The following is a 16,210-nucleotide window of genomic DNA, read 5'->3' as shown; positions in this document are numbered from 1 at the left end:
CAGCCTTGATCATGAAAACTCCCCAGCCCTGTAGGAGCCCTCCTGATGGCTACATGTGTCTGGGGTCCATGGGAACGTGAAAGCTATCTACAGCTCAGGAAACATCTTCTCCCCCATAAACAGGGCAGGGGCATCCATCTCACGGGGCCATTTGGGGGTGGAAGCACAGAGCCTGGCAGACAAAGGCATTTGATAAGGGTTCTGACTATCAGCAGGACCATCCTCAGAAAAGATGGTAATCTTAGACACCTTCCACTGAATGGTGGCCTGCGTGTGGAAAGAACGCAAGAAGCTGTCAGGGAGGGATGGAGAGAAAACCACGACAGCTCTCCAGGCGTCAATCTCTCCGCTTTACAACTGCCACGAGGCATGCTGCTTTGCGCCACAGCATTCCCCATCCGCACATGACATATGCAGTGTCACGGAGGCCCAGAAGCAGCAGAGCTGGGTGACAGCGGATGACAAAATCTGAAACCACTGCCAAAGACCCACCTGTCCTCTTCTGGGTCGTTTCTCCCACGTATTTGTCATAGCAATAAAAAGCCAGTTAATGAATGGGAAGAGTCGGGGAGAGGTGCAGGGGGAGAGGTGACAGGCAGCGGTGGAGGTGAAGCAAACAGGGTCCAGGAGCAGCAGGATAGACCTAAGGAGCCCGGGAGGTACTTAGCAGGAGGAAGGACAAGGGCACCCATGAGTGTGGGGGTGATGGGACAGGTCATTGGTGAGCTCTGCTGAGCAGTTCTAGAATCAAGGACTGCTAGGATCAGACTGGGGGAAGGGGGAGAGGGCTAATCAGCCTTTGTTAGGAGGGTGAGGGAAGTGAGAAGGAAACAGAACAGATATGTTGATCACAGTCTAGAGGCCAGAGACCTGGGAATAGAGGCTGGGCCCTGACTAATATTATTCCTCTTGTCCCAGGACAGGGGTGAGGGTGGGGCACTTAACGGTCAAGAAGCCGGAGTGACAGGGTACCTCTCCAGCCCCCAGACCTTTCCCCCACCAGCAACACAAGCAACTTCACTCCACCTGCCCTCCAGCTGAAGCAGGCCTCGGGGGAAACACACGGAGCTCAGATCTCTACAATTGCCTTCTAATCACACCTTGAAGCCATCTCCCATGGGAGGCTGGAGATACTGCCCTGCTGGTGGAGTACTGGTCTAGCATGCATTAGGACCTGGGTTCTATTTCCTTCTTCGCAGAAACTGAGCGTGGTGGTGCATACCTGTAATTCTAGCACCCAGGAGGCGGAAGCAGCTAAGGCAGGAGGATAAACGAGTTCAAGGCCAATCTAAGCTAGAACAGCAAGACTGTCTCAAAAATCCAAGGGTTGAAAATGTGGCTCAGTGGTAGCACATTTCTTCAGCATGCACAAGGCTCTGGGTTGAATCGCCAGCACTGAAGAAAAGAAACATTAAGATGGTAGATTTCAGCTGGGCGTGGTGGTTCACACCTTAAATCCCAGCTCTTATGGAGGCAGAAGCAGGCATATCTCTGCCAGTTTGAGGCCAGCCTGGTCGACAGGACAGCCAAGGATAAACTGTGTCTCTGAAAACAAAACAAAGCAAAAAAAGATGTTGGATTTGGTATTTTTCTCTTGAAAATTTAAAAAGGGAATCAGAAGTATAAAGCCACAAACTGAGAGGCTTTCCAGATGGTTCTCAGACACTCTGATACAGCAGGTAGCAAGCGTCTGCTGGTGTTCAGAGGTGGCCTATCCCCAGACTGGGTGCACCAGATGGAAGCACCATGCCTGCAAAGCCACCGAAGTCTTCTTCCCCATTCTGGAAGAAGACACCTAACATGGCGGCAAACTGTGTGGTGTCACCTCACGCCACGCCATCTTCGCCTGGCAGAGAAACGTCCTTACAAAGAAGGCTCCAGTTCCTGGCTGTTGCTCCAGACCTCTCTCCGACCCCGCCTTCCTGACTGTCATCTGGACAGGTCCACTCGAGCCGCTGTGCTTACCAAGACAGGTTCAAAGCACGTCTGTGTACCTGGTCCCCAGACCTCTCTCCACGGTCCTCTTGATCCACTATGACCTCCTAACTAGCTGGGTTTCTTAGAAAGACCTGAACTTCTTCACCCTCCTTTAACACTCAACGCCTATGGCCCGCCAGTGTCAGACAGCTGCCTCCCCTGACCTTCCAGCTCCAGCTACCTCACCAGACCTATGTTTGTGTGCTTGTGTGTGTTCACCCTAGTATGTATACATGTTCATGTCCATGTGCACACATGCATGTTTGTGCATGTAGAGGCCATAGGTCAACCTTATATGTCATTCCTCAGGAGCTGTCAGCCCCTTTCACCAGGTTAGGCCAGCATGACAATTTTCTGTGCAGACAAAAATAACCAGTGCATGTATGCATACATACATACATAAACATCGGCCTCTCTCCTTCTCACCTGCAGTGTCTTTCTCTGGCACCATGGCTACTTTAGGACATCACTGGACAATAGGAAGGATGGCTGGGGACAGAGGCTAGCCAGTGTCTTCAAAACAAGCCACTCTATCCATTTGAATATAGCTATATGTCCTTTGCCTGCTCAGACACATACCTCAGCCTTCAGGCACTGCTCAGTGGAAACCTTATTTTAAATCATGGATTGTTCCTATGTATACATCTATCTTTACGGCTTAGTCCAGTAACACCCAGTACATCTGGGTGGCTCAGATCAAATGATAATGTGGTTGATGGCCAAATGTTCACTTTCCACTAAGGCCCAGCAGCATGCCAAGGGCTGTCTCTCAAAAGGAGAGTAGTTATGTGGGGACAGCAGCTAGGCATCACTCCAAAATCCCAAACACTCGTGCTGTGATTCACTTACGGGACTGCCAAAGGCTCCAAATAGCATCCTAATCTACCACAACACCTCGATGGTCCCGGGAACCTCTGGATCGTGCAGCCCAAACATAAAAGCAGTCTACTCGGGAGCCTAGATCTGTTGAGGAACCTTCTCCTGGTCCAGGTCCCACCGAAAACCAGCAGCGTTTCCAGTCCCTCGATACAGGGCTGGGGTAACACACCCACGTTTGGAATGTACTATCTCCAGAGTCCAAATAGGTCTGCTGGCATTACACTTCTTTCTTGGCTGTAGGCAGGGCCTGGCACAACAACTTATCCTTTGCCTGAGAGGAGGTGTTCATACAAACCAGTGATGCCGAGGGTCCTATATTTCAGTAGGTCTTATTTCCAACCTCTACCCTGAAGTTGTCTTACTAACAAGTCCAGAGAGGTTTCTGCCTCTTGCTCACTCAATCCAATCAGCATAATATTTCTAACATTATTGGCACGTGTGACGTACCGTAGAAGGGAAAGGTAAGCAACCCTGGGAATGAAATTAGGCCTTCCTACGTAGGACCGCGCACCTGTATTACTGACCTTGCCAGGTGAAAGTGAACTGCTTCTGGCAGGTCTTGTGGACAGGTCTGGAGAAAAAGGCATTTTCCAGACCAACAGCTCTATCGCAGATGTGCGCATTTACTCAAACAAGAAAGCCCCATCTGGCAGAGCAGCTACAGCTGGAGTCACCACTTGGTTCAGTTAATGCTGAGCGCTACCATTCTCTGAGAGCCATACCCATTTTGCTTAGGCTCCATGTCCTTTGTGGAGCTGAATGAGGATTGGTGGGGAGACCACCAGCCTTGGCACCTCTCAAACCCCTTGCTCATCTCTGAAATCCCTCTGAGAGATACAACATTGCTTCCAAATTATGATCTCCCTGGGTGGACTCATTTCCAACCATTTCCGTTTGACCTTGGTCTCCGTAGCAGACCTGCTCCACAGGTCAGAGAATTGATGCGATGATCAGGCTGGCTGCTATACTTTCTGTTCCAGTTATGCTCTGGGATTAGAAAAAAAAAAAAAAAACCACAGGATCTGTTCAAGGACCCGCTGCACCCTCTGAGTTGGATGTAAGCTAAAAATCCACTGATCCCATGACTTCCATCAACCCCTCTGGGAAGGGAGGGCCACAATGGCAATTGCAGCCTCCTGGAATTGAGTCAGCTCAGAGACATCCACTTTCCAGGGTACTCTGATGACTTCCTTTTCCCCGGTGCACAGCCATCCTGGTCAAAGACCTTAATGCCCTTTGGGGAGGGCTGGCCGAAAGACTAACAGTATAAATTTTTGTGAGTGAACTAGGTGTTGGGCAGGGCGTTCCTGGTCGTTGAGTTCAGGGCCTGCAAACTGGCTCAGGTTAGACTAGCTGAGGAGCCATGCTTCTGTTCTTCTGACTTGAGTTAGACTTTTGAGTTCAGACTCACCCTGGAGGCCTGCTGCTTGTACAGTCAAGAATGCAGCAGCCTCCCCATCTATTTCACTTCTAGGAACATGGTGATTAACTCGACAGCCCCGCAGGTCTGCACGAGCCAGACGGCTGTGATTGCTGCTTTGCTCTGCCGCCCGTTACGGTAATTACTAATTACACCCACCTTTCCCTTGGAGGTCGAGAGCCACCTCTCAGCCTCCTTCTCCCCCATCCAATTACTCCCACTGACTTCAGAGTCTCACGTTAAGGTCAGAGAAGAGCAATCAGCACTTTAGAGTGGATCTCCCAAATCTATTTCCCAGAGTACTGGTGAGAAGGGAGCTCATCCTTCAGACCCTCCCAGTATGGGCAGGGAGGTCTGAAGTGGGCGATCTGCCCCCTGAGCTGCTGCTGCCTCTTTCCTCAGCCGAACCCAGGGAGACATGGCATCTCCAGTTCTGACATAGTATGCCAGCTTTTCATGTTTCAGCCAGCCAACCAGCCAACCAACCAACCTGTCAGAGTCCTTCGTAACTCCTGGAACCTCAACATGAAATGGGAACCTCAGCCTCAACAAATTCAGCAGACCCAGCTTTGTGCCCATCCCTGCCACGATGACCCCATGCCCACAAAGTCCACTCCCACAGGCTTGTGAGTTCCTCCCAATGAACTGGGAGGCACGTAGGTTCCTTTGGAGCCAGCTCACTTTGCACAGGTGAGCCAAAGGAAAACAGCCTTCGATTCTTAGCAATGGAAGACAAGTGGGAGACGCAGGTGCTCACAATGCAGGGGGCTACAGCTAATCTTCCCTGTCAACCTGACTAGATTCAGAATCACCTAGGAGACGCTCCTCGGGTATGTTTGTGAGGCTGTTTCAAGAGGCGGGAAGACCCACCCTGAGTGTGAGTGGTGTGGTCCAGAGTGGTATCCTGGGCTGAACAAACAGGATAGAGTGAGCAAGTGCCAACAGTCCTCTCACCGTTTCCTTACTGTGGACACTGTGCAAGCAGGTACCTCAGGAGTCTGTGCACACATCTTCCCAGAGATGATGAAACAACCCTCTCTGTAAGTTGTTTTTGTCAGCGATTGTCATAGTAACAAGAAAAGCAGCTTATGCAGCTGTAAACTTAACAATCAAGGTGGCCCCAAAACACAGCCAGCAGCTTCAGGTAGTCCCACATGGCTAACCTAGCAGGCAGGGTACACAGTGAAGGGCAGAGTGGAGATCCTGTCACGGGCAGGGCCCTGCAACCCCGAGCCGCCGAGTCCCACTCAGCTGCCCTTTCCTGAGTGTGGAGGTCACATCCCAATCGCCTCAACCTTCAGCCCGGGACACCTGGAGCTTCCCCTTCCTTTCCAGGAATTCCCTGGGGAAGCCAAGGCTCCCAGACCCCTCCAGCCATGGCCAGCACAGCAAGCTCAAGAGCTAAGCTTGGGTTGAGATCTAGTCCAGAATTTGTTGACAAATCATCTCTTATTCCCTAACGCCCAGACCTGCTGTGACCCCCCACACCAGCATTGCACAAGGCCTAGGGCCTCCACAGCAGGCAGAGCTGGGTTGTGTCTTGGCGGCTTCTCTTGCCCAACTCTTCAGGGAAGCCGAGAAGACCCAAGCTGATGTGGTTTGCCTCATGATCCTCAGACTCATTCTTTTTAATATTAGGCAATGAACAGAACTTTTACAATGCTAAATAAGCAAGGCACGGCCCAGCAGCTCTGAAGAGTGGCACCAAGTGAGCCCTTGAAGGGCTTCAAAGTGCAGAGGGCACACCGAAGACACACAGACAGCACACAAACTTTACCCTCATATGGAGTCATGGGGTCTCTTCTGAACCCAATTCTCCCCTTAAACACATCTTATAAGGCAACCAGAGGTGACCTTAGGACATATTTCTCCTTCCAGATATTCCAACACGGATATCTGGATGTGCACGCGTCGGCCCTCAAAACTGATGAAGGGAGCTGAAGACTTATTCGTTACATTTTCCTTCCACTGGTATATGGTTGGGTTTGTTTGTTTGTTTGCAACAACAAAAAATCATTTAAAAAGTTAACAGGGGCCGTCAAGATGGTTCAGCAGACACAGGCCTGGCAGCCTGAGTTTGATCTGTAGAGCCTGCATAATGTTGAAGACAGAACGGATTCCCGAAAGTTGTCCTCTGACTTTACACATATACACAGACAGACAGACAGACACACACACACACACACACACACTATGGCATATGTGCACCCCTTCACATACACATCACACACACACACACAAACACACACACAATGATAAAATTTTTAAAAATTAATACAAACTCGGCTGAAGGAGCAGGGAAGACACAAGAGTGGTACGCTCTGATGGTGACGGTGACTGAAGTCCGGATGGGAGTTTTGACTCCACCTTCAATGGCAAACAGACCTTGGCTAAGGAGCCCACTGGCTGGGGCAAGGAGGGATGGAGGGGAGAGCTGAGAGTCCCGGCTCTCTGCAGGAGGAGATGACTCAATGTGTCAAGGACTTGGAGCAGAGCCAGGCAGCAGTCTCAGCCATCGCCCACCAGGCGTGTGCCGAAGGCTCACCCACAGCCCTGGCAGCACAGGCGTCACAGGGTCTCTTCCGTAGGAGAGGGTGAGCCATAGGGAGAAGGCTGAGCACCGCATGAACGCCCCGAATGACAGACAGCCTTTTGCTCGGCCCTCCCTGATCTGGCTTGCAGTGAATGCAGACCCCGTGCACTGACGCCCGGACAGACTGAAGCACACCTGCCACACGCCTGGGCACCCGTAACAAAAAGATGAATCAATTCACGAATAGCAGCCACACACTATTTCTGAAAGGGACTGGTGTGAAATTCCTAGACTAAACGGGGAACATGAAACAAAGACTTTGCTAAAATGAAGATACATCCGGAAAGCTCCATCCACCCAGGAGAAGGCAGCAGGTTCAAAGAGTGAGCAGCAGCAGCAGCAGCAGCAGCAGCAGCAGCAGCAGCAGCAGCAGCAGCAGCGCCATAGGGAGCAAGTAGAAATTCATGCTGACTCCAAGCAGCAGCGGTGAGGAGCCCACTGAAGGAGGTATCCACCCTTACTGGCACAGCCTCACATTCAGGCAGCCTCATTTACCCCTAAGTGACCTCACCCAGAGCCCCAGGCAACACCACTCCTTCCTAAGGCTCCCAAAGCTATGGCTCCCCACCACCCCACCCCGCCCCACGGGTTCAGAGGGGCTCTAGGCTAAGCGAGAAAGAGACTTGTAAAGTTTCCTGCGGCGTTGTCAGCACCTCCATACCTCCCATCCAGACAACCTCCAAGATCTACCGGGAAAAGTGCTCCCTACTGTGAGAGGAGAGAAAAGTCTGAGCTCTAATCCAGTCTGTCACTTTGCAGTTGCCTGGCCTATGACCTCGGTGCCAGGAGACAGTGACCAACAAGAGCCAGGACTTCCATCTCGGCCCACTGTGCCAGCTGTACACTCTGGGTAAATAAATCACCTAGCCTCTCCAGGCCTCCACTAGGATAGGGCCGGTCTAGCTGGATAGTCTCTCAGTGAGGTAGCGCTTGCCCGACACCATGAGTCCTTCCGTCTGTACCACTAATGTCAGTGTAGTGCTTTCTGCCTCCCACAGATGGAGGTTAGGAAGGCGTGGGGCACAAAAGGAAAAGGCAGTCCCACTCTCTCTTCACGTCTCGCCATCAGGAAGAAAGCCAACTCCCTCCAAACCATCCTACCTCAGCACACATGCATGCACAAGCGGGCACATACACACACGCTTCAAGGACACCCAGCCTTCGTCATGGTGGACAGCATTCTTACCATAAACACCTGTTAAAACTCAGCTCATGAGCAGTTTCTGATGTTACTAACTGGAGTGTTTAATTAAATATTACTCACGCAGGAAGCAGCCTCTGCCAGCTCACCACCACACTGTACAGTTTGCTTTCAGAGAGAAAGAGAGAGGAAGAGAGAGGAGCTCAGCTGGCACCGGCAGGGGCTTCCCTGGAAGGGTGCCGACCAACGCTCCAGCAACACCCCACTTACCAGAACCACGCAGGCAAGGGGAGTCACACTCCACAGAGCCCCGCTGCTGGGTGACCCCAGATGGCACGCGCCCACGCCCACACACACACGTACATAGATGGATGCTCATGCCACCGAAAGATGTTCACAGACATGCAAGAACACTTAAGAAACACACACATTCAGGAAGATACACGGACACAGACACTTGCACAAACACATCAGGCCACACTCCCATACTCAAAAGCACACACAACTTCCTGGCCGGCCAGCATCTTCACAGGCACCATCTGCGAACATTCAGAGGCTTTGCATATCCTTAAACTTGGAAATTAACAAGTCCTTGCACACCCGGCAGGCGCGGGGCAAGCCATCCCGCTGCTCCAGCAGCCGCCTCAGGCTGCTCTTGTTTCTCTGTTTCCATCGATTTCCTGACATAACCTCGGTTGCCGGGAGAAGCATCGGCGGCTCCGGGGTGGCTGGCGCCGCGCGCAGAGTCACCAGGCGGTCTCCCAGAGAGAGGCGCTACGGGGCCGGATCGGGAGGGGGACCAGGACGGTTGTGACCGCTGCAAATCAGAGCCCCGGACCGGCCGGAAAAGCGAAACTAACTTAATTCATTAGGATCGCGATGCTCGGTGCAGAAGGGGGGGTCCCCTCGACCCTGGCGACGGGAGTCAGCCTCTACAACCAGAACCCTCCGGCGCCCCGGGACGACGGCGCGCCCCAGGCCTCCTCCTCCTCCTCCTGCAGCCGCCGCGGTTCATCCCAGGGCGCCAAGTCCCCACTCCACGGAGGCCCCCGCCCAGTGCCGCCCCCGCAGGTGGGACCCCAGAGCCTCCCAGGGGCCGCCCCTCCGCGGCGGCGGCGCGCTGGGCGGCGCCCGGCCCCTCTCCAGGGACCCAGCAGCGAGCCGGCTCCTGGGCCAGCGCTCCACGCCGGTGCCCTCCCTCTGTCCACGCTCTGCCCCGCGCCCACCCTCTCAGTTCCCGCAGCGTGGCGGTCCCCGAGTCTCCGCCACTCCCCGGGTCCCAGAGCCCCAGAGCCCGAACGCGCGCCCAACCCACCGGGTCGTCGGGGTCCCGCGCCGCCTACCGCGCACCGAGAGGCCGCAGCTCCCAGAGCTCAGGAGGCTGGCGGTGCCCAGGGCCGCGCCCGCTGCAGAGAGCGAAGCCGCTTCCTCCCCGCGGCCCCGGCGCCAGCGCCTGGAGCTGGTTCCTGCGGCAAGCGCGCGGGCCGCTCCAGCGCGACTCGTGCGCCGCTGAGAAGAAAAAGCAACCGACCGCTCTAAACTGGAGGGGGAGGAAAAGAGGGCCGGGCCGTGGGCGGGGCTCGCACGCCCCGCCCCGCCTTCATCTGCCCGCCACGCCCTAGGCCCTGCCTCAGGTCACGCCCTTTGTCCCCGCCCTCACTCCTGCCGGCCCCGCCCCACCCCGCTTTCCCACCTAGCTCCGCCCTCCGCCCCGCCCCCTCCACCCGTCTCGCCCCTCGACTTTCCGGCCAAGTCTTGGGTTTCCCAGAGCTGAGCGCTGCGGGGCGCCCGAGAACGCCGAGCGCTGCGGGGCGCAGAGGCGGGGCCGGATTGCGGGTTTGCGAGCTCCGTCTGCGCTCTCGCTCCCTGGCGCGGTGTAGGCTGCCAGCACGCATCTCTCTGCCCTGGCATCTGCAGCAACAGCTTTGATCCCTCTGGAGGGTTTTTTGGGAAAGGTTGACCCTGAGGCCGGGATCATAATAACGGATAGCTTGCGGAGGGATGCGGTGCCGGGCCCTGCATTGAGGAGATGAGGTTCATTCATTAGGAAGAAGAAGAAAAAAAAAAAACGTTTTGGCAGGGTGAGATTATAGCAACAACCGCAGGAGCCAGACCTAGCTTAACTCGTCTGAAACTTCGAGTTGTGAGGGTCTGCAATACTGGCGTGGAAAGGGGCGGTGTATGAGTTGATGGGAAACCCGACTGCATACTCACTTGTTTCCGCACTCCCGGGGCCTGCTAAGCTCCTCAAGACTCCAGGCCCTGAGGTCACTTAGGCATCCACAGTACCTAGACACAGAGTTGAGCGACAGGAAACCTCTGCCGCTAAGGACCTCACATAAAAAGTGTCCTTTCAGATGCTCTAGGCTGTGGGAAGAATTTTCCTTTCCCCTCACTGTGCACAAGCTGCTAGTCACAGGTGCCTGGGGGGGATTTTACATTCCCATCTTAAGGAAACCCCCCTAAGATTCCCCCACTCCTCACCCATGTGCGGCGGGCGGTGTGAATGTTAGAGAACTTGCTGTAAAAACCGAGGCTGCTGAAGTTATTTTATCACTCACTGTAAAGACTCAAAGGCCCGAGGCTACAATGTAGGTCCCAACCACCTCACTGTGTTTCACCAACGTTTCATTTTGTTTGAAAACACGAATGCTCCCCATTTGCCATGGACAAAGTGGGCCTGTGTGGGGAAAGTGGCCTCTCTGAGGCCCTGTAGGTTCAAGTCCCCTGGTCCTATGGGCAGGCAGCCTTGCTGGTGCCTCCCACTTAAAGGTAGACCTTCAGGACTGTCTCCTGTTGGGCCCTTCGAAGTTTGGAGACTTGCCACATTCCCAGTGATCACAGCGGGCGCTGACCCATCCAGCTTTGAAGAGCAGGAAGTGTGTGTCCCTTATCAGGTGTGGTCACCTCCTCACAGGGCCGGCACTGCAGCCATCCACCAGGGGCTACATACGGTCAGGTTCTTCCACCTGTCTTTTGTACCCTTCCAGGCCTTGTCTTTTGCCTGGGGGAAAGCTTCCAGGACAGACTGGGGCACTGTTTTAAATGATCAGAATGGCAGCTGTTCATTTGGGGACCTTAGCTTTTGAACACCTGTCCACCAGCACCAATCCTGAACTCCTGGGTTCTGATCCTGTTGGGTATCCATACACTGATGGTCTGAAGGTCTAAGCTCAGGGCGGCCATCTTCCTCACCCCTGGGATACTGGGAGGGCAGGCGAGGTATCAGATGGTTAGTCACAGAGCAGTGACCTCTGAGCCTCAGAGTTCTGAAGGCCGGGTTGTGAGTGAAAGGGGTGTGATACTATTGTTTGCTAAAAAGTCATAATCTTGCAATACTCTGACACCAGCTGATAAACACGTTGGAAGGTCAGATGACTGAAGCCGGAGTCAGGTCTGAGAGCCACAGGGGAGGCGGAGGTTCCAGACTCCCCCTTGTGTCCAAGCCCTCCCACGCCCCGTGCCCACACCTTCTGCATCACAGATGCTACTGATATGACTTGCTCACTTCTTTAATCTTGAGGACGTGATAAGGATGTGTTATCAGGGAACAAGTGTGCACAGAGCTGCTTTTTCCTGATGATGGTTTTCAGTCCCAGCTAGAGATGTCTTGGACAGTTGGGGGCCACCAGGGGGAATCCTGCCATGATTAAAAGGCTCCAGGCTCCTGTAAGTCTGTGGGGCTCCGAAGTGAGATAGAAGCCAGGGATAAGCACGTTTGAGCACATTTGAGTTCCTGTCAAGATGTGGCTCCGCCCACTACTGTCCCATCATTTCCTGGGCTTCAGTCTCATCGCAGGGAGGTCTGATGGGTTCTCAGAACCATGTGAAATCTTTCTGGAGAGAAGATCCCCTCCTGTCGGTGTCCTTTCCTTCTACCGGTGTGAGACTCCCAGGGAAATTCCCATTTCTTTGGTGTCCATTGTTTCAGTAGTCTGACAGCCAGATCGAGACACAACTGTCCCTTTAGAATATTTTCATTTTTGCCAGGCTGTTTATAGGAGCTTCTGGGGATTCTCCAGTCTCCGCCATGGCCCCCCACACACCCCCATCTGGAAGAACAAGTGTCGAAATGAGATTATAGATGATCACCATGACTTAACTTTAGCTGGGTGCTGGGAGCGTACTTTACCACCCGAGAGATTCTGTTTTGTTATCCACAGAGCTGCTCCATGAGTTGGAGAGGCACATTCAAATATGTATGTGTGCTCCTTTAGCAAACATGGATGCAGGGTATGGTGTTGGGATGAAATAAAAGGGTTTGAGGACTTTGAAGATTCCCGGGGACTTGTGAGATCAATCCACGGTGACACAAAAGTGTGGTAAGAGCCATCAAAACAGAACGAACACCGGACATATTCATGCATGGAGGCCATTGTGCCCCATAGCCTAAGACAGATTTCTCTCACAGAGAAAAACGAGCCTGGTTCTTTCACAGATTTTGATCTCGCAGCATTCATGAGTCGCCATCCTTTGCTGTAGTCGGCCTTTGCGGGAGTGCTGGTGCAGGATCACATGCTATTGAACAGTGGCACCTTCTGGCAAGATGTGAGATTGCAGTATAGCTCTAGCAAACATTCAGAGAGGTTTCAGTAATTTAGGCCAGGATTTGGGTGGTAGGTGCCCAGGCTTGAGGAGAGTTCCCAAGAGTCTGAGAAGACACTAACAGGAGACGGTCATTCTGGGGCATGCAGCTCAGTGGGTAGAGCACTTATCATCATATTAACCTGGCCTTGCTGGCATATACCTGTAAACCCAGCACTGGGAGGTGGAGGCGGGAAGAAAAGTCATGATCCCTTACATAGTGAGTTCAAGACCATCTTAGGTTACACGAGATCTCAAGAGATGGGGACAGGAGGAGAGGGGCAACGGTCATTGCAAGGTTTTGTTGTTGTTTGTTTTTAAATTGTTATTCATTTTTATTTTATATCAGTAAGTGTGTGAGTGCCTGGTACTGGTGGTGGCCAGAAGAGGGTGCCAGGTCCCCTAGAACTGGGCATTTTGGATGGTTGTGAGCTGTCATGTGGGTGCTGAGAGTTGAACCCAAGTCCTCTGAGAGAGCAGCCAGTGCTTTTAACCACTGAGCCACCTCCCCAGCCCCTACTGCAGTGTTTTCTAAGACTTCCAGCAAAATAATAGCAAGCCTCCTGGCTTGTTGGTGCCTCTGCCAGCTTGTCACTAGTAATTTTACCAACCCTTCAGGATATTTTTTCCATGGGACATTTTTACTAAAACATAAGACTTTATTAAAACGGTATAAATGAATGCTTCCTTGAAGTATTTCTTCCTTTGGCCTCTCGGTATACTTTTTTTTTACGATTTATTTATTTGTACATATGAACACTCTATTTGCATGTATGCCTGCATGACAGAAAAGAGGATCAGATCCCATTACAGATAGTTGTGAGCCAACATGTGGTTGTTGAGAATTGAACTTAGGACCTCTGGAAGAGCAGCCAGTGCTCTTAACCACTGCACCATCTCTCTAGCTCCCCTCGGGTTTTTTTTGTTTTGTTTTGTTTTTTTGTTTTGTTTTTTTTTTAATTAAAATTTGAGGATCTTAATGGACATACATTGTGCTCTTCTTCTTTTTTTTTTTTTTCTTTCTTTCTTTTCTTTCTAGTTTTCTTAACCCACTGAGTTCAGTTGGTGCTGTCTGCTGGAACGGGGCTGATCTCGCTGACTTGCTCTTACACAGGGCTTGTGCGGGGATCCACAGCTGCAGTGAGTTCACAAGTACAACAGCCATGCATGTCCAGAAGGCAGCATTTCACAGCACACTCCTCCCATTCTCCGGCTCTTCTGCCGTTGTTCCCTCTTTTTGGATGTCCCTTAAGCCTGGGGCAGTGTGTATGGGGGAGGGGTACCATGGATGCCCCACTTAGGGCTGAGCACTCCACGGTCTCTGCATTCACTGCTGCCTGTAGCAGAAAGCTCTCCGGCCAGGGCTGAGAACAGCACCATCTACGGCTATGAGCATGAATATTTAGAGGGCAGCCTGACAGCATGACCATTTACGAAAACAACAGTAGCATTCTCTCTCCCTACCCCAGGACCCACGACCTCCCAAGCCATGGGCTTTTAACCGGGTTTGTAAGTACCAGAAATGCCTTCCATCTTGAGGGAAAAGGCCTTAGGTCCGAACAGAAAGCAGCTGATTGCCCCTATAACCTCGGAGCCACCATCGCACCAACAGGCACACCTCACCCGGCAGCTCAACACTGTGGCATTCAGGACCCAGCGCACTGCTAAGAGTATTGGTTTTTCCCCCTCGGTGCCTGCCTGCGTAGAACCTTCCTGTGCTATTCTGCACACAGCACGTGGTGAACAAAACAGACCAAGCTCCCAGCTTTAGAGAATTTCCCTGTAAGTGGGAAAGGCTGGAATGAGATCATTTGGAGCTGGGGAGATGGATCATTTGATCAAGTGAAGACCTCATAAGAATGTGGCCGTAATAGCACCCCTGTAACTCCGTGCTGGGGAGGTAGACACAGGATTCTGAGGCACGCTGACAGCGAATCAGTGAGCTCCGTGCTAGCGAGAGACACTGTCTCAAAAAATAAGTTAGAGAGAATGGTTTAAAATGACACCCAGTGTTGACTTCTGACCCCTACACACAATTGAACACATACACACAGGGTCAGGGAGAGGAAGAGAGTAAAATAAGCCTTTTTTAAATTACTATTAAGCCATTAAAAAAAAAGACTCATTTCAGGTGCATTTGTTCAATCATCTATTTTTCTTTTACTCGGAAGCTTGGGGAGAGAACACCTGTATTCAGGACTCTGGCTCAGAACTTTAAGAATCCATACATATAACTAATTTAGAAAGGTCACCCTGTTGTCCCCAAATGATAAGACACCTCCGGCAGCTAGGAACTCAGTCCCTACCACAGAGCTTGCTGTGTTTGGTAGATATCTTGATTATGGGTGTAAGGGCTCAGTTTCCCCATTCTTTCAGCATTAGCATTTATTGGGCATGAGTAATATACCCTGCTGTATGCTGGGAGCATGTTGCCGTTCCCACAGGAAGGAGTAAGAGGACAAGGATGAGGATGAGACTGAGTTAGTTCTTGTTCTGCCTCACACCAAGAGCTTGGAGCACTGGTCCTGTCACCCTCTGAACACAGCCTAGAACATTCTGGAATGTTCCTTGAAGATGTTCTGAAGACCTTTCCAGGGATCAGGATGGAAGAAGAGAGAATTAAAATGTCCAGACTCATCAGACAAACACAGATCTCTTTCCAGCCACCATCAGCTAAATGCTTACCACCTGCCAGGAATTGTGTGTGTTGCGTGTGTATCCTCCTACGGGGCCCTCCCAGGAAGTGGGTGCTACGATCCTCTCTGCTCTGCCGTGGAGATGCTGAAACACAAATGGTTGAATACAGAGACATCCATCCCATAACAGGCAGGGTCGGACTTGAACTCAGAGCTACTGCAAAGCTGAGGCCAGGATGAGCATGAACCCAGGAAAAGAGCACCAGGTATCATAAAAAGGTTAAGTACAGAAGGGCAGAGGAACTGGGGGAGTCTGCGACAGCCTTACACCCGTCACCCCCAACATTATCCACCGGTCTCCTTTGCTCTCTCCTCCCTCTGCCATACTGCACTGGAGTGAAGAGTGCAGCTGCATGTCCTTGTGAATATGGTCATAGTAAGCAATTAGATCTTGAGCTGGGAATGTAGTTTGGCTGGCAGAGTGCTTGCCCGGCATGGCAATAAAATTGGGTTTGGTGATATATGCCTATAATCCAAGCACTTGGGAGGCAGAGGCAGGAGCATCAGAAGTTCAAGGTCATCCACAGCTACACAGCAAGTTGGAGACCAACCTGGGAGACCAGGAAGTGGGGTTGGGGGATCTTCGCAGATATAAAAAAAAAAAATCATCAAGGATCCAGGTGGGATTTAATCCAACGATGAGGGACTGCAGAAGAGAAGGGCTGTCTGGATACAGGCCCACAGAGCAGAAAATCCTGAAAAGAAGAGAGACAGAGCCAGGTGTGGTGGCACTCTATTGTAATACCAGCACTCAGGAGGCTGAGGAAGGCATGTGAGGCCAGCCTGCGCTATTCAGAGAGCCTGTTAAATAAATAAACAACCAGATTAGATGGGAGGGAAAGGGGCAGATTAAAGCGAAAGAAATCAAAACTGCCAACGGTCATGGGGACTGGATGTGGTGTTTCCTAGAGCCTGAGACA

At 52.1% G+C, this 16,210-nt stretch overlaps 1 protein-coding gene across 3 annotated transcripts in view; it reads right to left on the bottom strand.

The window, feature by feature from the left end:
- Positions 1–9,548, bottom strand: part of Spsb1 (splA/ryanodine receptor domain and SOCS box containing 1) — a 59,613-nt gene extending 50,065 nt beyond the window's left edge. The window contains exon 1 of one of the 3 annotated variants that reach the window (XM_060379034.1): positions 9,326–9,548. The gene's annotated coding sequence lies outside the window, so the exon portion shown is untranslated. The remainder of the gene's footprint in view (positions 1–9,325) is intronic. The other 2 variants (XM_060379036.1, XM_060379035.1) reach the window with 2 other exon arrangements.
- Between the last annotated feature and the right edge of the window lie 6,662 nt (positions 9,549–16,210).

This window comes from Meriones unguiculatus, chromosome 3, assembly GCF_030254825.1.
Source record: "Meriones unguiculatus strain TT.TT164.6M chromosome 3, Bangor_MerUng_6.1, whole genome shotgun sequence".
In the NCBI taxonomy this organism is placed as follows: domain Eukaryota; kingdom Metazoa; phylum Chordata; class Mammalia; order Rodentia; family Muridae; genus Meriones; species Meriones unguiculatus.
The sequence above is the reverse complement of the archived record's forward strand: the minus strand, read 5'-3'. Positions and strand labels throughout refer to the sequence as shown.